We start from the raw sequence: 25,393 nt of genomic DNA, 5'->3' as shown, positions 1-25,393 counted from the left end.
TTGTCTTCCACGAAACTGATCCCTGGTGCCAAAAAAGTTGGGGACCGCTGCTCTAAGTAGGACCCACAGTAGTCAGGGGACACAGGTTAAGAGTGCCTCCAATGTGGCCTCTCAGCCAGCCTGTATCTTCCAGCTGTTAAAGACAAAACTGGGGTGGGGGGAAGGGATAGTTAGGGAGCTTGGGATTGACATGTACACACTGCTATATTTAAAATGGATTACCAAAAAGCGCCTAGTGTATAGCACAGGGAACTCTACTCCAGTGGTCCTTTTGGCACCAGGGACCGGTTTCATGGAAGACAACTTTTCCATGGACGGGGGTGGGGGGGATGGTTCAGGCGGTCATGCGGCCAGTGCCCAGCAATGGGAAGCAGCAGATGAAGCTTCTGCTCTCCCATCACTCACCTCCTGCTGTGCGGCCCGGTTCCTAACCTGGGGGTTGGGGACCCCTGCTCTAGTCAATATTATGTAACAACCTAAATGGAAAAAGAATTTGAAAAATTATAGATATATGTATATGTATAACTGAATCCCTTTGCCGTACACCTGAAACTAACACAACACTGTTAATCAACTATACTCCAACATAAAATAAAAAGTTAAAGCAAACAAACAAACAAAAATAAAGACAAGACCGACCAAAAAATGAAATTGATTTTCCTCAGGCTATTGTAATTAGGAGAGCACCCCAGATCTCAAGATTAGAGTGTCTTGGCAGGGTGATTTGGTCTTGTATTTTCATAGGCAGGAGTAGACAAGTTAGAGTGGGGAGACGGAGGAGTGGGATTTTTTTCTGCATTCAGGGAAAGTCACAAATCACTCAGCTGAAAAGGAAATGTTTATCTATATGTTCACCTAGTTTAAGGGAGACAAATTTATCTTTTTAATTCATTTTATTGAAGTATAGTTGATTTACAATATTGTGTTAATTTCTGGTGCACAGCAAAGTGATTCATATATGTGTGTATATATATATATTCTTTTCCATATTCTTTTCCATTATAGTTTATTACAGGATATGGAATGTAGTTCCCTGTGTTACACAGTAGGAACTTGTTTATCCATTCTATACATGATAGTTTATATTTGCTAATCCCCAATTCACAGTCTATCCCTCCCCCACTGCCCCTCCCCCTTGGCAACCACAAGTCTGTTCTCTATGACTGTGGGTCTGTTTCTGTTTCATAGATAAGTTCATTTGTATCATATTTTAGATTCCACATATAAATGATTTCATATGGTATTTGTCTTTCTGTTTCTGACTGACTTCACTTAGTATGATAATCTCTAGTTGCATCCATGTTGCTGCAGTGGCAATATTTCATTCTTTTTTATGGCTGAGTAGTATTCCATTGTGTGTGTGTGTGTGTGTGTGTGTGTGTGTGTGTGTGTGTGTGTGTGTACACACACCACATCTTCTTTATCCATTCATCTGTCATGGACATTTAGGATGTTTCCATGTCTTAGCTATAGTAAACAGTCAAATTATAGTTTTGTCTAGATATATGCCCAGGAGTGGGATTGCTGGATTATATGGTAACTCTCTTTTTGTTTTTTTCAGGAATCTCCATACTGTTTTCCATAGTGGCTGCACCAATTTACATTCCCACCAACAGTGAAAGAGGGTTCCCTTTTCTCCACACCCTCTCCAGCATTTATTGTTTGTAGACTTTTTAATGATGGCCATTCTGACTGTTAAGAGGTGATACCTCATTGTAGTTTAGATTTGCATTTCTCTAATAATTAGTGATGTTGAGCATCTTTTCATGTGCCTGTTGGCCATCTGTATGTCTTCTTTGGAAAAATGTCTGTTTAGATCTTCTGCCCATTTTTTTATTGGATTGTTCGTTTTTCTCCTGTTGAGTTGTGTGAGCTGTTTTTATATTGTTGAAATTAAGCCCTTGTCGGTCACATCATTTGTAAATATTTAAGGGAGACAAATTTCTAATCTCAGTTAATCATTCATGAGACGGAGAATGGGGAGTTGGAGGGTCCGCAGAGTCAGGCAAAAGGAGAAAGGTGGTCTGCATTTGGCCTTGTCACAGGTAAACAAGGGAGTTATTTGCAAGTCATATGGGGGTCACGGGAAAGAGTGGACAGCCAGGCTTATCTAAGTCATGTGGGAATAATGGTTCTTTATGGTAAGTCATTTCTCAAAAAGGAACACAGAAAAGTGGGGGGACTTCTTAACTGTGACTGTTTTCAGGGCTCAGGTGACGTTCAACATTGTCAAGGATTCTCAGTTCTGTTTGAAAACTTGAGTCTAGTCCTGTATGTCCATGCCATCAATCACATGGCATTCTTCTGCACCACAGAATGGCTGAGCGATGGCCAGGGGAAGTGGTTCAGGGAGACATTTGGAGGTATTGATAGATGTTTTGCATGTGAGATGCAGGAGCTGGGACCCTCCCCACTGTTTCTGACAGACATGATTAAGGAGAATGGTGATAAAACATCCTGGTTGCAAATTGGAAGACCTGACAATCAGTTCCATGTAAGGCCTTGCAACAGTTTGGGGGAGATATACCAGGGCATTTTTCTTTGTGAGGAAGGCTTCAGGGGTGGTGTTGAAAGGCAGAGATCATTAATGCCCCTCCCTTTCCCGTACCTCCTGGGGTCTAAGGTGTTTCCTCTTCAGGTTCTGTGTTGCTGCTCATCCTCTACTGACTCAAAATTATTATGGCCCTTCTAGTAGCTATAAATTCACCTCCCCGCCCCCCAACTATCTCCTACTAGTTCCCAGACCTTTCATCTGAATGGGTCAGCTACAAGAGAGACAAGGGCATTTTTATAAATTTACAGAGATCTGTTTTGTTCTGCACTTTGGCCCACGTGAGTCACTGTAGGGGCATAGTAAGCAGTGTGCTGAAGCAAGTAGTAATTATGAGTCTTGTGATCTAGGACAGTGTCCTTCCAACCAGAGAATCCAGGTAGCTGGACCAGAATTAAATTTCAATCTCTCAGGCTCCCTCTCTGTTGGCTGGGCTGCCAACCAGAGGGTTACCAGCCGGGCTAGTCTGGAGCCACTAGGTGAAAGAAAGATTATACCCAGGAATGTTCAGCAGAAGATCCCAAATTTTCAAAATATGTCCATATAACCCCTAACGCCTTTTGTTCTGATCATTACCCAGAGAGCAGCTGAAAGGAGCTTATTCCTTTCCAGGGACAGCCATATTCATTGACCTTACTACCTTACTAGGGTGTATGGACCAGAAGGAGGTGAGGGTGATAGAGACTGAAATCCTTTTTTATTATATGTGTGTGTGTGTGTGTGTGTATGTGTGTGTGTGTGTGTGTGTATTTTATTTATTTTTAGCTGCTTTGGGTCTTCGTTGCTGCACACAGGCTTTCTCTCGTTGTGGTGAGTGGGCGCTACTCTTTGTTGCGGTGCATGGGCCTCTCATTGTGGTGGGTTCTCTTGTTACAAAGCATGGGCTCTAGGCAGGCGGGCTTCAGTAGTTGTGGCACATAGGCTCAGTAGTTGTGGCTCCCTGGCTCTAGAGCACAGGCTCAGTAGTTGTGGCACATGGGCTTAGTTGCTCCGCAGCATGTGAGATCTTCCCAGACCAGGGCTCGAACCCATGTCCCCTGCATTGGCAGGCGGATTCTTAACAAGTGTGCCACCAGGAAAGACCCTGAAATCCTTTTGAGTCCAGTTTTGAGGAGGCCATTCCTGCGCTCAACAATACCAGATGCCAGTGGATGGTAGGGAGTGTGGAAGTCCATCAAATACCATAACTGTCTGCCTATCATTACATGGCTTTTGCCATAAAAGCTGTACCATTTTCAGGCTGCAAATAAATAGCCCAGGAAGCTGAAAACCTGACACGTTAATTCTAAGGGCCACATGGTGTGGCCGGAGTCAGCTGAGCTGACTGAAACACTTCAACCTGAAAAAATGTCAACAGTGGTGCAACAGTGGTGAAATCCCTGAGAGTGGGCTCTCGAGGTGTGATGCAGTGTGCCAGGAGCAGGCGGGCCCACAATTCATGCAGTGTGTCCTTCCTCATCCCAATGGATCATCTTTTAGAAGGAGTCACGGTTTGTCAGGCAACGGTAGCTTCTGCATCAGAAAGATACAGTCTTGTAATTTGTGCTGAGTCTGTGATGATGGAAGTGTTGCCGTGCGCATGTGATGATGGGTGCAGAAAAGCGATAGCAGTAATCTAGGCCCTCAAGGCTCCATCAGCAGTGTGATTCCAGTCAGTGTCATCAGAGAATGCACCCTTACCATGGGCACCTACGTGGGTGACCCAGACCATTCAGTTAATAGCCATGATTTGTTTCCATGGCCCATGATACCAAAGACGGCTGTCTGTCCAGTCTCCCAGCATGTGGTCTTCCAAGTGGGAAACTGAACAGCTGGACACTGGCAATAGCTTAAGAGTCAATAGATATCAAAGGGAATATTGGCCAGAGTTATATAAGAATAGCCTTGAGTTCTGCCTGCTGAGGGGAGCGCCCATAGCCATTCTCAGTTCTACTAAGGTTGAACAGCCACAGAGCCCAGTAGAAACCATTAGATTCCAGCTTAGCCCAGTCATTACTAGATCAGGTCCAAACATTTGAGGGATCGTCTATGAATCGAGTGCCCCACGAATCCCAGCAGTCTTGCTCCACGGTTGGCAGAGTGGGAAACAAATTTTCCCCCAAAGGGATAGCTGTTCCATTTTCATGTGAAGCCAAGATGCTGCTGGAGCCAGGCCAGCTGCACTCTTGAATATACTCTTTCCTTTTGACAAATGAGGCTTGTTGGGCCCTTTCCACCTTGTAGTCATCGAGTCTGAGTGGACCTACCCCCAAATGGGGCCGTCAGGCTAGAGGGTTTGCAAGGCCTCCATAGGTCAGGTGTTCAGTTTCAATAAGAGCCCAGTAGTAAGCTAATAGCTGCTTTTCACGAGGGGTATAGCTAGTAGCTGTGTAAAGAAGATGACAAAGTGGGCACCCTAAGGGGCTTTTCCAAATGGAGGCTGCTTCCCTTTGCTAGTGGCCCCAGTAGGCAACATTATCAGTTACACAAGACTGGTAGTTCAACGGGACCCTGAAGGTAGAGAGCAGAGACTGTGCCACAGAGTGCCAGACAGCATCCTACACTGACCGTTGGTTTGGGCCCCACTCAAAAGACATTGTTTGTGGTTTAGCCAATATAAAGGATCAAATAGAACATCCAGGTGAGGCATGTACTGTCTCACATTCCCAAAGAGCCCCTTTTTGGCATAGGGTTCAAAGCGGTAGAAGTTTGTCTTTGGTTGCCAGAGGGATAGAGCATCATCCATCCACCCAGAGGTCCCAGACACTTTACTTGAATTTTGTCAGGGTTTACCAGCCACCCCTGCTGGCAAAGGCGTGATAATACTGTAGGCGTAGCCATTGAGACTGAGCCGTATGACTGGCTAACCAAAAGGACTTCATCTATATGGTGAAAAGTTTGGACAGCAGAGGGTGGAGGCAGTCTTGCTAAAGCCTTACCCACTCACTGGTGTGAAATGCCAAGGTGCTTTCATTACCCCTGGGAGAGCACTGCCAGTGGGTATGGAAGGCCTTGCCATGTGAATGCAGATTGGTGTAGATCCTTGGTGTCAAGAACTGTGAAGGGGCTGAGATTTTACCCTACCTGTAAGCTAACAAGTTGGCTTGCCACAGTTTCAAGTATATTGGCAGAGGCCATGAGACCCCTGAGTCAGTGATAGGAGACTCTATTAATCACAGAGAAGTCAGTAGCCAGAGTCAGCATGGTTGCATGTTAGGGGGAAAAAATAAAAATTTTATACAAATAAATAAAATAAAATAAATTAAAAATATAAAATATAAAAAAAACTCTACAAATATAAAATAGGAAATTGTTTTGTTATTGAATAAATGTCAAAGCAGACTGCAGTGCACATCACAAGCAACTAGCTAAAGAGATTGCAAAGACAAAGAAATCTCACCCTTTTCTGTGACAGCAGAGAGTCCACTACCTGCTTGTTTTCAAGATAAATAACTTATCAAGTCCTTGTGCAAGAGGACTTGACAGGACAATTCGCTCTCCATTCTTTTGTTGTTCATCCTAAGTTCACGTGGTAATTGGAGTGGCCATCTGTGCTAGTTAATTGCCTTTATCCAAAGGCAAAATCAAACTTCTCCTGTCTCTATCACAAGCAGGTAGTTCCAGCTTAGAGCCAGGTGCCTAGGCTAAGCTCTCAGGGTGACAGGGAGATAGGGTACTATCTTCCTTGATGTTTACATGTCAATGAGGTCGCTCCCAGGCCCTTAAGAAAAACATTCCTGGGTTATAATGCTGACAGAAGGCTTATTTAACCTTTTTAAAGATTTACATACATATCAAAGGCACAGAGGGAGGATTTACGAATATCAGTTTTCTCAAGGAAATACTCTTGAGAAAAGGGAAGAGGGGGAAGGTCTCTTTCTTTTTTGGCAACAGGGAAAATTCCATTTTTTTTTATCATCCCTCAACTTTCCTTTTATAATAACATCACACTTTTCTAATTATCTCCATTGTAGTTTCTACCTTTCTCTGGGCAGTATGAAGCCACCTAAATATCTAGCAAGTCCATATAATAGCAAAGCAAAGCAATTAGGAAAATTACCATAGGGTGAATTTTAAAAGTCAGTATAATATACGCGTTGGGGAAAAAAACCTTCATGTCTTACCAGTAGTTAAAGCACATTCTTGATTAGCAATGTGCAAAAGTTCTCTGTTCCTCATATGTTACTTTTACAAACTGTTGTGTTGTCTTTATTGCTTGCTCTTTCAAATGATTAATTATTTAAGTATTATTTTATAGTTCCTTATGAAGTCGCAAACAGTCCAAGCCCAAGGAGTAGCTCTCTGGGGGCCTGATAATTTTTTTTGATGTGGACCATTTTTAAAGTCTTTATTGAATTTGTTACAATATTGTTTCTGTTTTATGTTTTGTTTTTTTGGCCGGGAGGCATAGAGCATCTTAGCCCCCTGACCAGGGATCGAACCCGCACCCTCTGCATTGGAAGGCGAAATCTTAACCACTGGACCACCAGGGAAGTCCCTAATTAAGAATTTTTTTCTTATAAGGCCCAGTGAATTTCTCCTGAGTTCCTATTGTTCAGTAGTTAACATCACACATACATAATTTAGCCCTGCAGTAATGGTTCCATCTACCCAAATAATATTTCCCAGATGCAAAACACAGAGACACCCATGGTCATTTCTAGTATATTGTTATGAGGCACTCTTTGAAGGGTACAGATTGAACTTCCAGTGCTTAATGTATTTGGCTTTAATTATTTTAAGTCTTGAGGAACAACCCAGCCTGTGGGCCATTGCTTGTATTGGTCCGAATCAATAACAAGCATACAAATCTCCATGAATAATTGACATCTGCTTTTGTTTGTCCATACTGGGACTGGAGAGAACTTGCATGCTAAAATTAATCCAGTGACATAAGACCTGTCTTCTGCAGTCGCTACCTGTAAATGCCAGATTTCTGTTTGTCTATTAATTAGATGCTATTTTACACCATGCTTCTCTCCCTTCTGGTATAGTCATAGTCCCATACCTGTTCTTTCCCTTGAATATGAACAGTGCTGTAATTCTGAACTAGTGATGCTACCCTAGAGTTATTTGATAGCTAACTGCTCCTGGACTGTACAGATGAGTGGCTCTGAGACCTATGTGGTGATTTTTTGGTTCCATCTTAAATTATTCCAAACAGTCCAATTCCAGAATTTTCTCAATTTCCATTTGACTTGAGTTTCCATGGCTTTTAAAGATCTTGCGTGATGTGATTCCATCCAATTTGCAATTGCATTATGTGTTTTTGTAATTATCCCAAAGCACCAAGTTTATTATTCAAAGTCTCACTATCAAAAGAGTTAGCTATACCTGTGCCTGTTCTGTTTCTTCCAGGATCGTATTCTAATAAGCCTCCTTTTACCCTTGTATGGTCCCAAACAGGCCCCTTAAACAGATTCCATAATGGGAGGGCTCAAGGGATACATGTCTGATTGTGAAGACTGATATTAGCCTCAGCTATATTAAGAGAAACTGTCCACCTATAATCCTAGGGGCTATTAAAATACGCTCAAGGCATTGCCATGTTCCAAATGTAGTAGGGAGATCTCTTTTATATATATCTTGAGGGGTCTGTTGATAGGATTCTCACCAGTTTGGATGATGTAATTTACCATCACTATCTTTACAGCTATCAGTAGTTTTATTGAACCAAACCTCTACCATAGTAAAGGTGAGAGAACAATTCATTAGTGGGATTACTCCTACAGTTCTCTTGATTGTAGTATAGTTAAGAGAGTTCTTTCTTCTATAAGGATCCTTCCAATCAAACTAGTAAACAAAACATTTGTGTGTCGAATTTAGGGCTAGAGTATCTTGATGCATATTACTTTACTTTGGTATTATAAAAAATTACTAATGAAGATAGTTCCACCTTTACTCTGCCAATAACTGGGTTGTTTGACTTATAAGTCCAGATCATGTCTTCTGGGAATACAATATGGAGTTGCTCAGAAATATGTAATTGTGGAGACCATTACTTGGAGTATAGGGGAAAAAAGCAGTGTAATATGTGTTTTCTAGTAAAATCTGATTCTTAGGTAATTGAAATAATCCTGCTGTGACTAGGATAGCAAAGCAGTCTATAAGAATAGTAGTGTTTGCTTGTAGGGGAGGAAAAAATAATTTTCTTTCTACCCTTCTAAGTTCTTGGCTGAGACCTCCTTTAATAAAAGGCAAATTAGAACTTGGTGTACCCCCCCAAAAATAATAAATAAATAAAATTTTAAAAAAAGGCAAATTAATAAGAGAAAACAAGTCGATTAACTTATATACCTCATGTATACATGGGAGATACCCAGGGAACAATGAGTAACTCAAAGCAGTAGATTAGAATTCCGGCTTATATAGCATCTTCAACAAACAACAGTAAATTTATGGGGAAATGACAGGACAAAGGAAAGCAGTTTTAGGCTTCCAAGGGCAGCATACTGTGGGAAGGTAAATATATGGGAGGAGACTAACGGTAGAGAAAGGCTAATTAATAAAGTTTGTTATGTAGGTGCCATCTCCAGGCTGATAGGGTCTAAAGTTGTCTCCCATGATTAACTTTTGTCCTTCCTGGTAGAGAGGAGAGGAGGGACACCTTTGAAAATTTATATCTTTTTAAAAAACATTATTGTAGTATACTTGATTTACAATGTTGTGTTAGTTTCTGCTGTATGGCAAAGTGAATCAGTTATACATATACATATATCCACTCTTTTCTAGAGTTTTCTCATATAGGTCATTACAGAATACTGAGTAGAGTTCCCTGTGCTAGTCGGTAGGTCCTTATGTAGTTATCTATTTTATATATAGTAGTGTATATCTCCTATGAAAATTTATATCTTGCTTTTAGGCAAATGGGAGGGCAGGGAGCTTTTCTTGTACCTGCTTCTTCTCAACTGCATTCAGCTCAAAATAATCCTTATGCCAAAGTAGCATATTCTCCTACCTTTCAACCTGGTTTCAGTTGAGCGCAATACCAGTGTCAGTCACTCTAGGAAGCTTAAGTTTCAAGTCCTTTGCGGGAGTGACAGTCCAGTCCTCCGAGGTGTTGGCTTCACAGGGAAAGCCCGAATCCAACTGTATTTTCTTTTTTTTACTTGGATAGCCTGTATGGGTACTCAGTACTTGGAAAGGTCCCTCCCAGTGTGGTGACAGCCTGTCTTTTCCTGGGATACTTTTATGTAGATGAAATCTCCCTTTTGAGAGGAGAGGTGGCAGACTTTTTCCAAGGGGTCCTGCCAGGTTCCTATGACTTTATGTCTCAGGGTTTCTGGGGAAGAGAGAAACCCTTTTAAGAACTGAGTACGATTTGGGGAAGATTCAATTAGATTAGACACAGGACATGGTCTCAGACCAAAATTCATTGGCCTGCTAAACATAAGTTCAAAGAGAGTGATTTCATGCTTTCTGGCAACGGTTGCTCTAATTTTTAACAAGCTAGTGGTAAAACTATAGGCCTTTTTAACACTGATTGGTTGCTGAATCTTGGCCAATGAGTTTCTTTAGAGTTTGATTCATTTGTTGTACATGTCCACAGGATTAAGAATGATAGGGTATACGATCGCTTATAGAAATCTGCACACGTTTTTATAATTCCTGAACAACAGTGGAAATAAATTTACTTTGTTTATCTGATTCAATATGCTCTGGTATTCCCAAAGTGGAAATTACATTTATTAAGAGAAGCTTTACCATTTCTGGAGCATTGGCTTTTTAAAAAAATTTATTTATTTATTTTTATTATTTATTTTATTGGCTGTGTTGGGTCTTCATTGCTGCACGCGGGCTTTCTCTAGTTGCACGAGCGAGGGCTCCTCTCTGTTGCGGTGCTCGGGCTTCTCATTGCTGTAGCTTCTCTTGTGGAGCACGGGCTCTAGGCCTGCAGGCTTCAGTAGTTGCGGCACACTGGCTCAATAGTTGTGGCTCGCGGGCTTTAGAGCACAGGCTCAGTTGTTGTGGTGCACGGGCATCATTGCTCTGAGGCATGTGGGATCTTCCCAACCAGGGATTGAGCCCGTGTCCCCTGCATTGGCAGGCGGTTTCTTAACCACTGTGCCACCAGGAAGCCTCTGAGCATTGGCTTTTTGAAGAGAGGAAAACTTCAGGCCATTCTGACATCATACACACCATAAATAGACAAAACCTCTTACCTTCTGCAAGTATTGCTTCTGTGAAATCCAACTGTCAGCAGTGTCTGTTGGCTCAGAAGTTGGTTGGGGAAAACTTCTGGTGCTTACCTTGGGAGTGGCCTGTAAAGAATTCTACTGACAGATAGCACATCCCTTGAATATGTTTTGAATAAGTTCATCTTTTTGGTAGGTGTAGTGAGAGTCTAATGCCTTTAAAATCCCTCCTACATCTGAAAAAAAATCCATAACCTAAAATAAATAAATAAATAATATAAAATCCCTCTTACTTAGCTGATTTTGTTGATGATACAGTGATACCAACCAAGTATATAGACCGTGGAATAGGAATTTTATTGTTAGGTAATTCCCATAGGACAGTCAAATTTGTTTTTAGCCCCTTTCTTAATCCATTTGTGCAGTTCCTTTTAGAAGGTGTATTATTTAAAACAGAATGAAAGTTTCTTGTTGTATTCAAAGCGGGGCTTCTAAGTTGAGTTGGCTATGTCTTAACAGTGACTTTTGCAGTTCTGTTTGCAAAATCATTGCCTTTAGAAATTTGGTCATTCTGCCCTGTGTGGGCTCTGCAATGGATTATTGATATCTGAGCAGATAGTTGCGAAGCTGCTAATAATTTGGATATTAATTTTCCATGAGATATTTTAGTTTCCATTGAAGTCAGGAATCTCCTATTTTTTTTGAATTTGCCTCATTATACAACAGACACCAAACACATATTTACTATCAGTATATAGACTCACTTTGAGTTCTGAACCAAGATTTGCAGCCCTAGAGCTGCTGTTAACCTGATTGCTAGTGCTGATTTAATTCCAGGCAAAACATAAGCTTCCAAGATTTCCTGAGCAGTCAGCACAGTGTATGCAGCCTCAAAATGGCCCTTTCATCTTGGGTGCATGGCACGTCAGTAAACATGATCAAGTATGCATTTCGTTTTGTTTTTTGTTTTTTGGGTTTTTGTCCACGCTGCATGGCTTGCGGCATCTTAGTTCCCCAACCAGGGATTGAACCCGGGCCCCCGGCAGTGGAAGCATGGAGTCCTAACCACTGGACCGCCAGGGAATTCCCTCAAGTATGAATTTCGAACAGTAATATCAGAAAAATCCGGGTGCTGCCTAGTGTCTTCTGCTACTACCTTTGTACATTTGCGATCATCTGTTTGGTCAGGAGCTGGTAAAAGAGTAGCAGGGTTTAGGAGATTGCATTTTCTGAACACACTTGTGGTTGCCAGTGGGGTGGGAGTGGGGGAGGGAAGGATTGGGAGTTTGGGGTTAGCAGATGTAAACTATTATATATAGGATGGATAAACAACAAGGTCCTACTGTACAGCACAGGGAACTACATTCAACATCCTGTGATAAACCATAATGGAAAAGAATATGAAGAAAAAGTATATATATATGTATAACTGAATCATTTTGCTGTACAGTAGAAATTAGCACATTATAAATCAATAAAAAATTTTTTAAGAGTATTAAAAATAAAGAGATTGCATCTTCCAAGCACAAGATTAGGATTGGATAGTAATGCTGTCAGATAGCATAATGATAAATGCTGAGTCTTAGGCACTTGTAAGATAACTGCCACAGCATGTGAAAGGTGCAAATAAGTGACCCAAGGTGCCTTTTCAGATTTGCAAGCAGGTCTCTTGCCAATAGGTTTACAGGAGTGGTGGCTGCTACCACCACTTAGAGGCATCCAGGAACTCCCAGTACCACGGCCTCCAGAGGAACTGAGAAAGGTGCCCTTGGTCTGTAGTCTAATCCCACCTTTTGAGTTAAAATTCCACTAGCAGTGCCTTTATTTTCATGACAAAACAAGTGGGAAGGTTTTTCAAAATTTACAGTCCCCAAAGCTGGGGGAGAGACTAGCCAGTGTCAGCTGTTCGGAAGCCTCTTTGGATTCTGGAGACCAAATCAGAGGCTCTGGAGAATCACCTGGTGAGTACTCCACCAAAGGTTTTGCCCTCTCTGCAGAAGCTGGGATCCACTGTCTGCAGTACCCTACTAGTGCCCCCAAGTTGTCTTAAGTTGTTTTATTGTAGTAGGCCCTTTCATTAGCTAAATTACAGCCTTACTTGACAACAGATACCATAAATATTTTTCTTCAGTTTGGCAACATTAAAATGTGTCTAGGGAGGCCTTATACCCCCACTGAAGCAAGGAATTGTAACAAAGCCAAAATACCAGTTTTGCATTGCTCTTTAGTTTTGGAGGCTACCAGCAAATCATCTATATACTGAATAATTATAGATCCCTCTAGTGGGCCAAATTTCCCTAAGCTTTCCTGTAAATGGTTAGAGAAAACAATAGAGTGTCCTGGAACCCATGAGAAATCCTTCACCATAAATACTGAAGTCCTTACCAAGTAAAATCAAACAAGAATTTAGACTCATTAGCTACAGAAACATAAAAAAAGAGCAAAATACTGAGAAAAACTTGACAGACTGCGGTAAAGTCAGAATAGTTGTAGGGCTAGGAACTACAGGGGTTAATGGAACAGTAGGTTTATTTACTTCTCTCAACTCTTGTTTGAGTCTCTACAGTGGTTGTCCATCTTCATCATATTTACCTTCCTTCTTTACTGGAAGTATGGGTGTATAAGAGGGTGAATTCCCTTCTTTAAATTATCCCTGGTTTTTCTAATTCTTTTATAACCAATTTTATTCCCTCAGATGGGGCTTTCAACAGAGGATATCATTTTACACATGGCCATAGCTTATCCTTTTGATAAACTTCTATATCTTGAATTAAACAAGTGTCATCATTCTCTAGGGCCCAAAGTCATGCATTGATTTGTTTCCATTTGGGGTACTTTTCGAGCACAGTGTGAAACTGCCACTCTCTTCCATACCCATTTCCTCTCTGAAGGCACTTAGTAACCAAATCAGGTGCCTTTCCTATAGGGATAGCTGCAAGCATTCCGTCTGGAGTACAGAATATGGTAGCTTTTATTCTGCATAGCAAATTGGCAAGCAGGTCTCTTGCCGGTAGGTTTACAGGAGAAGGTAAGGAAACATGTTCTTCATCAGAGGACCTATCTTTATGGGAATCGTGGAAGAAACGGAACAAGTAGAAGGCTGACCTGAAATGTCAACCTGTATTGACTCGCCACTAGATAGATGGAAAGTGGCAAATTTCTGAGGAAATTACAGAATAAATAGCACCAGTATTAGCAGAAAAGGCAAGCATAGATGAGCCTGAGGGCAAGTTATTGAAACTTGTGGTTCACCAGTTTCTACCTCCAGCGATTCCCTCAATCTGTCGATTTTGAGCCATTTGCCTATTTATTCCCTAGGTGAGGGCTTCGTCCTGGGCTTTCCTGATTCCCTTGTTCCTGCGGGGTCTACATCCTCAGGAGTCTCTTTCTACAGTCCCTCTTTCACTGTCTTGGCTTCTTGTAATAGTGACATAAGTTTTCCCATCTACCTTGGCTCTCTTCACATGTTGTCCAGAATAGGGGTTTCTCCCTGAGAAAATAGTTGTAACACAGTGGCTAACACAGGGATGTTTAACTGCTTTTCTCCCTCCTCTTTCTCTAGATTGTCCCCAAATTGAGCAGCTGCTGTAATAGTCTGTCCTAGGTTGAGGCAAACGTGGATAGGACCCAGTGGGTGATTTTGAACTGCCCCTGGATCCATGCTGGTGAATTTTGAGAGAGCCTCAACAAACCACCAATGAAAATCCACAGAGAACTCACTAGTCTTCCGGGTACACTGCTGTGATTTCTCCCAGCTCACTTTTAGCAGAAAGGCTTTAAGTATGGCCATTTGCAGTCCCTCTTAATGGGTTCCTAAAGCCCTTAGTTCTTCCCCGGTTGTGGGGGGTGGCATATAGTCAGTCTTTTGGCCACGACTCCCCATGATGTGGTGGGTCACCTTCTGGTCCTGACATGCCTGCTCCATGAAACAAGCAAAGCCTGCTGGTGGCAGAATTCTGTGCAGCAACCAGGGCACATCGCCATGTGTGGGGCTGTAAACTGAAAACACACTGCCAAGTGCTTGTGCAGACTTCTGTGGGTCTTCGCTGGGCACAGGAAAAGAAGCCCTCAATGCATAATGTTGGGGAGTTGAAGGGCATATAGATTTGTACTGTTTCAAGTCGGGGTAGCTTCTTCATGGCATCTACTTTCTTGGCGAAGTGGCTAGGGAGGGCTGGCTGTCTTGTCATTGAGTCAAGAAAAATGTAGAATTAGATGGCTCTTGGGTTTCCTGTCCCATATTGGTATTCTTCAGCCTAGCACCTTTCTTCGTTTGTCCATTCCAAGTGACTGCTGCAAACACTCTCCATCCTGTCGCCATCATAGGGGGACACAGTCTTTTATCCAAGTTCCCAGTTATTTCTTGATAGTGTTGCTTTATCATCTCTGCTTTCCTAGCTGTGAGGTATGTGGCTAAGAGAAGACTCATGAAGGTAGAAATCTAGGCTAAGCATGAAATGGAATCCGAATTAGGGCATGAGGCACACATACCTCACACAGGGCAGATACTTTATTACTGTACGTTTGTCCCTCTTTGCAGGGAAATCTACTAATTTAACTGCCCATCTCAAAGATCAAAGCTTTGCCCTTACTAGGAGTCAGTTTGAGGCAGGAAGATAAAGAGATGTCATAGAAAGGGAGCAAAAGGAGTGGAGACAGCAGAGAAAGGAGGAGGAGGGGTTGGTGAAAGAGAAAGTGACTTTAATTCTTCCATTTCCTCTTCCATTTCCTTCAGTCTTCCCAAATAATTTTTAACCTTCTTCCTAGGATGATACTCATCCTGTAAACACAAGTAATTCATTTGCTGGGGATGCGGTCCTTCTAAAAACTGCCACAGATAAGCTAATTCATCCAAATCAAAGGAATCATCCTCAGGCCAGTGAAAGACTGGATTCTCCTTTCAAATGGATTCCATTCCAAATGTCACATAGAGCTGTATTGGCCCTTTAAGAGAAAAGACCTGCAGGCAACATCCTGGCTTCCCATCTTTTTTCCACGATTGAAGCTAATGGTGACCCTGGTGGATTTTAGGTCCTGTATTACACATGCTTATTCAAGAATAAAATCTGGAATTTGGAGAGTGAGATCCATCCAGGTAGTATTTGAAAAGAGCACAGTGCTAGAAGAGAGGCATTTTATAATTCACCTTCGCTGGTCTGCTCAGTTCAGGAACTTTCAGGCCATCCCATCCTCAGCAGCAGACTGTTGGGGAAAATTCCTGGCAACCCAGGAAATCCTCTCCACAAATGTAGAATAGAAAGGAAACAGTTTCATTACTGAGTATTAAACCAGACTGTGATTGGCATCATGGACAATCTGCTCATAAGATTGGGAAGGCAGAAAGAAATCTTAGCCTTTTGTGTAACTGAGTGGATACAGTCCACTACCCGCACATTCTTAAGATGAATGGCAACTGGTCCTCTAGCAAGAGGACCTGGGAGTGTCGTTTCCTCTACATTCTTTCATAGTTCATCCTAAGTTCACCTAGTAATTGGAGTGGCCATCTGTGCTAGTTAATTGCCTTTATCCAAACGTAAAGTCAAACTTCTCCTGTCTCTACAACAAGCAAGTAGTTCCAGCTGAGAGCTTAGCCTACAGGATGACAGGGATATAGGGCAGTGTCTTCTTTGGTGTTTATATTTCAAGGAGATGGCTCCCAGGCCCGTAAGAAAAATATTCCTGGGTTGTAATGCTGATGGAAGGCTTATTTACCCTTTTAAAAGATTTATATACGTATCAGAGGGGCAGAGGAAGGATTTACAAATACCTCCTTGAGTTTTCTCAAGGAAATATTTAAGAAAAGGGAAAGGGGAAAAGGTCTCTTGCTTTTATAGCAACAGGGAAGGTTCCGTTTTTTTTGTTTTGTTTTTTTTTTAACTTTCTAGGCTGTGAGTTCCCTAAGCCCCAGTTCCCATGGGGGTGACTCAAATCATCCTTGGCAGATGCCTGCATGTGCACTGAGTTGCATTACAGGAAAGGAGCCCTTAGCCTGGGCAACCTGCTGCCTAATAGCAGCCTGGAAGCCAGCCTCAGAGTTGCTTGCCGTAAACACAAACCTGAGAAATGCCAGGGAAAGAGCACTCGGGCCTTGCTTTCTTGTCGTATCCAGCAAGATATGTAGGATCACAAGAGACCTATGGAGGAGTATCTCCAACTCCACTGGGACAGAAAAGAAGGCCTAGGCAGTGTCCAGCCCAGCATCCCCAGTGCCATTGGCCTGTGCTATGTATTCATTTACAGACACAATGTCTTGAACAGCCAGGGCCGCAGGAATGACATGAGTTCCATTGGCGGTAATCCACGGTGAGCCTGCAGCCCCTACTAGTTTTTTCCACTGGCCATACTGGACTGTTGTATTGATGCTTTACATATCTTACTATACCTGCTGCATATTAGTCTTAATCAAGGCTGTGACTTCCCTTTGTCCGCCAGGGATTCTCCATTGTTTCTGTTGGGCCACCTGGGAGAGGATAAGGAGATGGGTTGGGGAGGGATTTGCGCCCCCCCCCCCCAGTATCCTGTCTCTACATGTGGCAGTCCTTGAACCAGAGAATCCCCTTTGGGCTTTATCCAGCATTCATAGAACAAGCATGCAAAACTGTACCAGTGACATATTCTGCTGTGGAAAGCACAATGACAGTTCCGTTGACCCTTGAACAACATGGGGGTTAGGGGCACCAACCCCCCTCTCAGTCGAAAATCCAAATATAACTTTGAACTCCCCCTAAACTTAACTACTAATAGCCTACTGTTGACTGGAAGCCTTACTGTTAACAAAGAGTTGATTAACATATTTTGTATGTGTATTATATACTATATGCTTAAAATAAGCTAGAGGAAAGAAAATGTTATTGAGAAAATCCATAAGGAGAAGCCCCTAAGGTGGCAGTGAAGTTTGCAACCTGCCCCTCCAGGGCTCTAGTCTGCAGTCTCCCGTCCGCTGGTGGCCCTCTCATGGCCTGGCGGAGGCCCAGACCGTGGACCTCCGCAAGCGCTGTGTACAACGCCGCCTGTGATGGCAAGCTGCAGCTGCTTCAGAAGCTGCTCAGTGGCCAGGGCTGGGAGGAGCTGGACCAGCTGATGGGCGAGGTGACCAGCAGGGGGATACCGCTGTTCATCACTGTCCGGCCCATTATGGTCACCTAGATATGGTACCTGGTGGACCTGTGCGGCACCAATGTGGAGGCGGGCGGCTCGGTGCACTTTTTTTTTTCATCTTATAAATTTATTTATTTATTTATTTATTTATTTATTTATTTATTTATTTTATTGGCTGCGTTGGGTCTTCATTGCTGCACACGGGCTTTCTCTAGTTGCAGCAAGCAGGGGCTACTCTTCGTTGTGGTGCGTAGACTCCTCGTTGTGGTGGCTCCTCTTGTTGTGGAGCATGGGCCCTAGGCACGTGGGCTTCAATAGTTGTGGCACATGGGCTCAATAGTTGTGGCTCATGGGCTCTAGAGCACAGGCTCAATAGTTGTGGTGCGCAGGCTTAGTTGCTCCGCGGCATGTGGAATCTTCCCAGGGCAGGGCTCGAACCCGTGTCCCCTGCATTGGCAGGTGGATTCTTTACCACTGCGTCACCTAGGAAGTCCAGCTCGGTGCACTTCTAAGGCAAGACCATCGAGGGCACACCGCCGCTATGGGCCACTTGGGCCGCCGGCCACCTGGATGTGGTGTAGAGCCTGCTGCGCCACGAGGCCTCAGTGAACCACACCAGGCACACAGACTTGACGCTCCTACACGCTGCCTGCTTCGCCGAGCACCTGGAGGTGGTGAGCTACTTGGTGGGCGAGCAGCAGGTGGACCAGGAGGTGGCCAACAGGCATGGACACACATGCCTTATTGATCTCCTTTTACAAGAGCCACCATGAGATCACCGCCTGCTACCTGTTGGAGCAGGGTGCCCAAGTGAACCCGCGCAGTGCCAAGGGCAACACGGCCCTGCATGACTGCGCCAAGTCAGGCAGCCTGGATATCCTGCAGCTGCTGCTAGGTGCAACGCCCACAAGGAACCGATGGCTATGGCGTGATCCCACTGCTGGCGGCCAGCATGACGGGCCACACGAACATAGTGGGGTATCTCATCCAGGAGCAGCTTGCTAGGGAGGAGACGAGGCCAGGGCTGGCCCGAGAAGGCCCCTGTGCCCATCCGGCCTGCGCGCAGCCCCAGGGTGCCCGCTGCTGCAGCCCTTACCCAGAGGAACCCCTGAGCGGTGAATTGTACGAGAGCTGCTGCCCCACCAGCCAGGAAGCCACCCTGGAAGCCTTGGAGTTACTGGGAGCCACCAACGTGGATAAGAAGCGGGATCTGCTCGGGGCTCTGAAACACTGGAGACGGGCCATGGAGCTGCGTCACCAGTGGGGCGCATATCTGCCCAAACCCAATTCCTCACAGCTGGTCCTCGCCTATGACTATTCCAGGGAGGACCGTCGAGGAATTGGAGGCACTCCTCACCCACCCGGGTGAAGTGCGCATGGCATGCAGGCCCTGTTGATCTGAGAGCGCATGCTGGGTCCCTCCCACCCGAACACGTCTTACTATATCCGTTACCGAGACGCGGTGTATGCCAACTCGGGCAACTTTGAGCGTTGCATCCATTTTGTGGAAGTACGCCCTGAACATGCAGTAGAACAGCCTGGAGCCTCTGAGCCCCATGACCGCCAGCAGCTTCCTCTCCTTTGCCGAACTCTAATACGTGCTCCAGGACCGCTTGGCCAAGGGCAGCCTGGGCACGCCAATCGGCTTTGCAGACCTCATGCGGGTGCTGCGCAAACGGGTACCGGAAGTGGAGCGAGCCCTGCGGCTGCCCAAGGAACCCGGGGATTCGGCCCAGTTCACCAAGGCCCTGGCCATCATCCTCCACCTGCTCTACCTGCTGGAGAAAGTGGAGTGCACGCCCAACCAGGAGCACCTGAAGCACCAGACTGCCTACCGGCTGCTCAAGTGCACCCCTCCTCCCCGCTTCCCCTCCGCCCCACCCCGCGCCGTCCCAGCGGCAAGAACGGCTTCACCCCCCTGCACACGGCTGTGGACGCGCAGACCGCGATGCATGGGCTGCGACGCGTGGGCCGCTACCCGGTGGGCAGATTCTCCTCCCTCCAGGTGGTCAAGATGCTGCTGTACTGGGGGGTCGACCTAGATAGCCGGGACTTTGACAACAGCACACATCGTGGCGCAGAACTGCCCCGGGGATCATGAACGCCCTGATCGACCGGGGGCGGGGGTAGGGGGGTGGCGCGCATGGACGCTACCAACGCCTTAAAGAAGACGGCCTATGAGCTGCTGGCGAAGAGCACCATTCAGCCCTTCAACTACGTGACCCTGCAGTACTTTGGGGCCTGTGCCCTGGACAAGAACAAGATCCCCTACAAGGGCTTCATCCACGAGGAGCTGGAGGCTTTCATGGAACTGCACTGACCGGGGTCGGAGAGGAGAAGCCGGGAGGGGCGGGGCCCGCAGCTGTGCCCGCCCTCTCCACGGAGCACTTCCGGTGGCTGGAAACAGGGGAAGGGCTCTCCTGCCTCCACTGCCCCCAGGCCTCCGCCGGGAGAGGGGAAGGGAGTCAAAGAGTTGTCGGTGCTGGAAGCCTTCAGGATCACACACTCGGAGAACAGACTTTCTCTAGGAGCCCTCGCGCCCATCCTCAACCGGGAGAAGATGCTCAACCTCCCACATGTCCGGTCCGCCTGGGTTTCAGAGGATCTTGTCTTCTGACTCGGAGGCAGAGGAATTGAAGCCATCGCCTCCCTTCCCTACTAGAAATACAAGAAGAAGCTGAGAGTCGGGTCCGGCTTCTGCCCCTTACGTGGCCGGATAGACCCAGCCTCCCAGTGCAGTGTTAGGACTGAGGGCTCCAAGGGGGGAAAGTGGGAGACTTGCCCCTTCCAGAACATTCTTACCTGCTTCCTCTGCCATGCTGTGGGTTGGGTTCTCTGCCCGGGGCGACCTGCCCCTCGTGTAGCTTTTGTGATTTGGTATATATATATATACACACACACACATATATATGTATATTTTAAGATTTTGGCTTGTCAGGCTCGCTAAGTTCATTTCACGCACCGAGGGTTTTGTCATGCCCAAGACGGCCACGGCTGGCAGGAGTGAGCTTTATTGTGTGAAGAGTTCAAGGAGGGAGGTGCCAGCCCGGGGTATCGGTCCCCAAAATGAGGATGATGGTACCTTTCTGAACACTTCACTCATTCGCCTTTTACTTGGGCCGCCTGACTTTCCGTTCTCACTAGAGAGAGAAGTAATTTTCCAAACTAGGAGCAGACCAAACGCTGAAGGAGCCAGGCTTGCCGGCCACTTCCCACCCAGCAAGAGTTAGTGTGGTTGGTTTGGGGTTTAGTTTTCACAGTTTCTGAGTTAAAACTGCAGGCCGCTGAAGCCTCACAAATCACGCACGAGGGCACAGGTGCGTGGTGAGCATCCCGACTGGCTGTAGCTATTTTTTAGCTGCTTGGAGACCCGGATCCAAGTGACCCTGAGACAATTCCAAGTACACTGTTAACCCACTAAGTCAGCTAGATAAGATGGTGGATGTCCTAGATAAGGTAGTACAAAATCTTGGTCTCCCGTCACTGGGGATGTCAAGCGCTCCTGCCAGAGAACCTGCCCCTGCTAGATTCTCTGGGGGGCCATCCTCCATCCTTCCTGGCCGCCAGCAGGAGAGTGTTCTTGGCCCGTGGGAAAGCAGTGACGAGCAGAAGGCGCCAGGAGCTGGGGAGCCGCTGCCCCCACAGCTCACGAAAGAGGCCGTTCCCACCCTGCGCCTCTCCCGCAGCCTTGTCGCGGGGCAGCCACATGGAAGCCTCCTGAAGCCACTGCGAGTCCCTGGATGTTCCGCTCTTCTGAGGGAACTGTGTCTCGTTTGGATTTGCAGTGTTAGGACGTTCTTTATTTACAAGACCTGGTTTTTCCTTCTGTCACGGTGGGAAATGCCATTACTGTCCCTCCCAAAGCCCGGAATAAAGAAAAGAGGCAGTGTCAAATAAACCAAAATCCATAGGGAAGAGAAAATACATTCACAGTACTGTACTGTATTTATTGATACTGTAAGTTTATGTCATCTGTTTACAAGAGGAGTCATGTCAGTACCTACATCAATATTGTCTTATACAAACACTATAGATGTTTTACATATTATTAACACTAGATATCAAAAATGAAAAGGTAGTGTGGAAAAGAAATTCATATTTATTTACAGTTATACTGATTCATGCGTTGATAATGAATAAGCAGCAGTATGATGGCTTTATGGTAGCCTAGTGTAGTTGATACGATTGCTTCACGGTAGCTTAGCCTCTACACTAATGAATGAATCGTTATAAAATTTGTGGGGCATACAGTACTACAGTCATTCATAATACAGTATTAGAAACATTGTTACTTGAAAAACACACTTACCTCTGATGATAGGCTTGTAAGCAGTTTCTCCATTTACAAGAGAGAGGCATACTGTACAATGACGTAATTCTTGGAGAGCAAAGTTGTAAAATGGTAAGAAAACTAACACACTATTAATTTTATATTAAATATCACTCACCTTTTGCCTATGTAAGGACGGGCTGTGCACTGCAATACAAGTCTTGCACACAATGTTCTATACGATGCCTACTTAAGCAATGATAATGGCACAAAAACATCTCATACAGCTCTTGCCATACAGTTATTAGATTTTCACATGAAGACAAACATACACATCGGATACATTTGATGACTGTACGGCAGGATGACTTGCTGTTCATTAAGTGGGTGTACATCATCATAAAGGTTTTCATCCTCGTCTTCATGTTGAGTAGGCTGGGGAGGAGGAGGAAAAGGAGGAGTTGGTCTTGCTGTCTCGGGCAGCAGAAGTGGAGGAGGTGGAAGGGGAGGCAGGAGAGGCAGGCACATACGGTGTAACTTTATGGAAACACATCATGATTTCCGTCTGACTTTTTTGCTTTTTCATTTCTCTCAAAATGTTTCTATGCGGTGCTGCTTCTTCTTCCTCCGTTTGCTTTAGTTTCAGTGCCCATATCATAGAAGGATCCATGTCATAAAAGAAGTCAAAAGCAATCTTGAAGAGTCAGGACCCTTCTGCCAGATTACCTAATGTCAGTTTGTTTTCTGGTGCTGCTTTGTCTCTGTCTTCTTCCTCCTTCTTGTCTGGCACTGGTTGGGAAGCAGTCATCTCCATCAAGGTGTCTTCTGTGAGTTCCTCTGGCATGGTGTCTATTAGCTCTTGCATTTCTCCAAGATCCATATCTTGAAACCCTTCACCCCCTGCCTTTTTTGCCACATCACAATCTCTTTCGTGATTTCCTTGATTGGCTTTCATGGCTTTTTCTATAACAACGATGGCAGCTTCAGTGGTGTAATCCTTTCAGACTTTCCTGGTGGTCTCTCTATTGGGGTTTTCTTCCATAGCGTTGACAATCCTTTCCATAGAGTACTGTGTATAATGAGCCTTAAAGGTCCTTATGACTGCCTGATCTAGAGTCTGAATTACAGATATATTGTTTGGGGGCAAGGAAACCACTTTGACGCCTTCAGTGTTGAACTGATGGGGTTCTGGGTGGCCAGGGGACATTGTCCAACATCGAAAGAACTTTAAAAAGCGGTCCCTTACTGGCAAGGTACTTCTTGACTTCAGGGACAAAGCATTGATGCTACCAATCCAGAAAAAGAGTTCTGGTTGTCCAGGCCTTCTTGTCATACAACCAAAAGACTGGCAGCTGGTGTTTATCTTTCCCCTTCAGGGCTCAGGGGTTAGCAGCTTTATAGATAAGGGCAGTCTGACTGCATTTGCACAAAACAGTCTGTCCCTTCCTGCCTTAAATCCTGGTGCTTGCTTCTCTTCCTTACTCATAAATGTCGTTTGTGGCATTTTTTCCACAATAGGGCACTTTTGCCTGCATTAAAAACCTGTTCAGGCAGATACCTCATCTCCTTAATGGTTTTCTTACTAGTGTCTGGGAACTCATCTGCTGCCTCTTGGTCAGCAGAAGCTGCTTCTCCTCTTGACATTTTAAAAACCAAACCTCTTTCTAAAATAATCAAACTATTCTTTGCTGGCTTTACGTTCTCGAGCTTTAGATCCTTCACCTTCCTTTTGCTTTAGGTTGTTGTAGAAAGACTTTGCTTTTGCTCAAATCATGTTAGAGTCTATAGGTATGCCTTTCTCAGAGCAATCCTGCATCCACATAAAAGCTGCATTTTCAATACGAGATAAAAAATTTTCACAAAAAGTTCAAGGTTTTCACGCCTGCTGGTATAGCTGCAGTGACAGCGTCATCAATTTCCTTTTTTTTAAGAAAAATAATAGTCCTTATGCTGGATTTATTTATCTTGAAATGGCAGGCAACCACAGCTGTAGACCTCAACATATAGCACATAGCAAGCAATTCAACTTTTTCTTGTAATGTCATGCTTTTCTCTGCTTCTTGGGAGCACTTCCAGCATCACTAGCGGCACTTTGTATGGGTCCCATGGTGTTATTCAAGGTTTATGGTATTGCACTAAACACGATGAAAAATACATGAGAACCATGAGAGATGACTTGTTACTGCGATATGCAATTTACTGGAGAGATGAACTGCTCATGTGGAGATGATTAGCATCACACAGCATTTTAAGCGTATATTTGCAACACTTGAGCTCATTGCAATTGCAAAAGGAGGTGGCTATGAAATTATTACCGTAGTACAGTTCATTTTATGCAGTTATGATTTATTACTGCATTTTTACATTTGTTTACATTTCTCTTGACTGTGAACGGCACCATGTATGGTCTGTACGTGTATGCGTAAGTTTTGATAAATTTTACCTTTTTTATAATAGATTTGTGCATATTTTATGGTAGTAAATAAGCTAGACTCGTATCTACAAAATATTTTATGCATTCATGACATACCTAACTTTTTCTTAATTTTTTGATATTTCTAGGCTACACGGTTCATCTGTGAGTTTTTCAAATTGTCGCAAATCTCTGATAATTTTTCCAATAAATTTTTTGAATAAAATCCATGTATAAGTGGACCCATGCAGCTCACACCCATGTTGTTCAAAGGTTAAGTGTACATTGAATTGGCACAAAGGGCCCCCTCAAGCCCCGAGGTCACTTAAGTTTCCTTTCCTCACTGATCCATACCTAAACCCCATCAGCTGAATCTGAGTGCTCCCTTACTCCCTCAAAATCAGATGGGGTGTCTTGAGTGCCTGTATCCAACAGAGCTTTAAAAGTCTGAGTCTCTGCCTTCCCTGAAGTTCTCCAGTATACTCAGAGGGGGGTGTATGGCCGTTGGTCCCTCTTGGGAACAGGGGGCCCTCTGTCCCACCCCAATCATTGCTTCAAAGCAGCTGATTTCAGGGTAGAAGGGAAGGGAGGGACGAGGCGTGGAGTGAGAGGGCGGCTCCATGCCAGAAGGCAAGTCTTCACATTTATGTTTAGTGTTTTTTAATACATTTATTATTTATTTATTTTTATTGGCTGTGTTGGGTCTTTGTTGCTGCGCATGGGCTTTCTCTAGCTGTGGAGAGTGGGAGCTACTCTTCGTTGTGGTGCATAGGCTTCTCATTTGGTGGTTTCTCTTGTTGCAAAGCACAGGCTCTAGGCATGCGCGGGCTTCAATAGTTGTGACACTCAGGCTCTGTAGTTGTGGCTCGCAGGCTGTAGAGCACAGGCTGAGTAGTTGTGGCACACGGGCTTAGTTGCTCCACAGCATGTGGGATCTTCCCAGCCCA

At 44.7% G+C, this 25,393-nt stretch overlaps 1 protein-coding gene and 1 pseudogene across 3 annotated transcripts in view; both read left to right on the top strand.

Annotated features, from left to right (window-relative positions):
- ZNF81 (zinc finger protein 81) overlaps nucleotides 1-25,393 on the top strand; it is an 83,133-nt gene that overhangs the window by 13,401 nt on the left and 44,339 nt on the right. The window lies entirely within an intron of this gene.
- On the top strand, nucleotides 17,620-20,083 carry LOC130842194 (protein fem-1 homolog A-like; annotated as a pseudogene).

Source organism: Hippopotamus amphibius, chromosome X, assembly GCF_030028045.1.
Source record: "Hippopotamus amphibius kiboko isolate mHipAmp2 chromosome X, mHipAmp2.hap2, whole genome shotgun sequence".
NCBI classification, from domain to species: domain Eukaryota; kingdom Metazoa; phylum Chordata; class Mammalia; order Artiodactyla; family Hippopotamidae; genus Hippopotamus; species Hippopotamus amphibius.
Note: the sequence above shows the minus strand (reverse complement) of the source record. Positions and strands in the feature narration are given on the sequence as shown.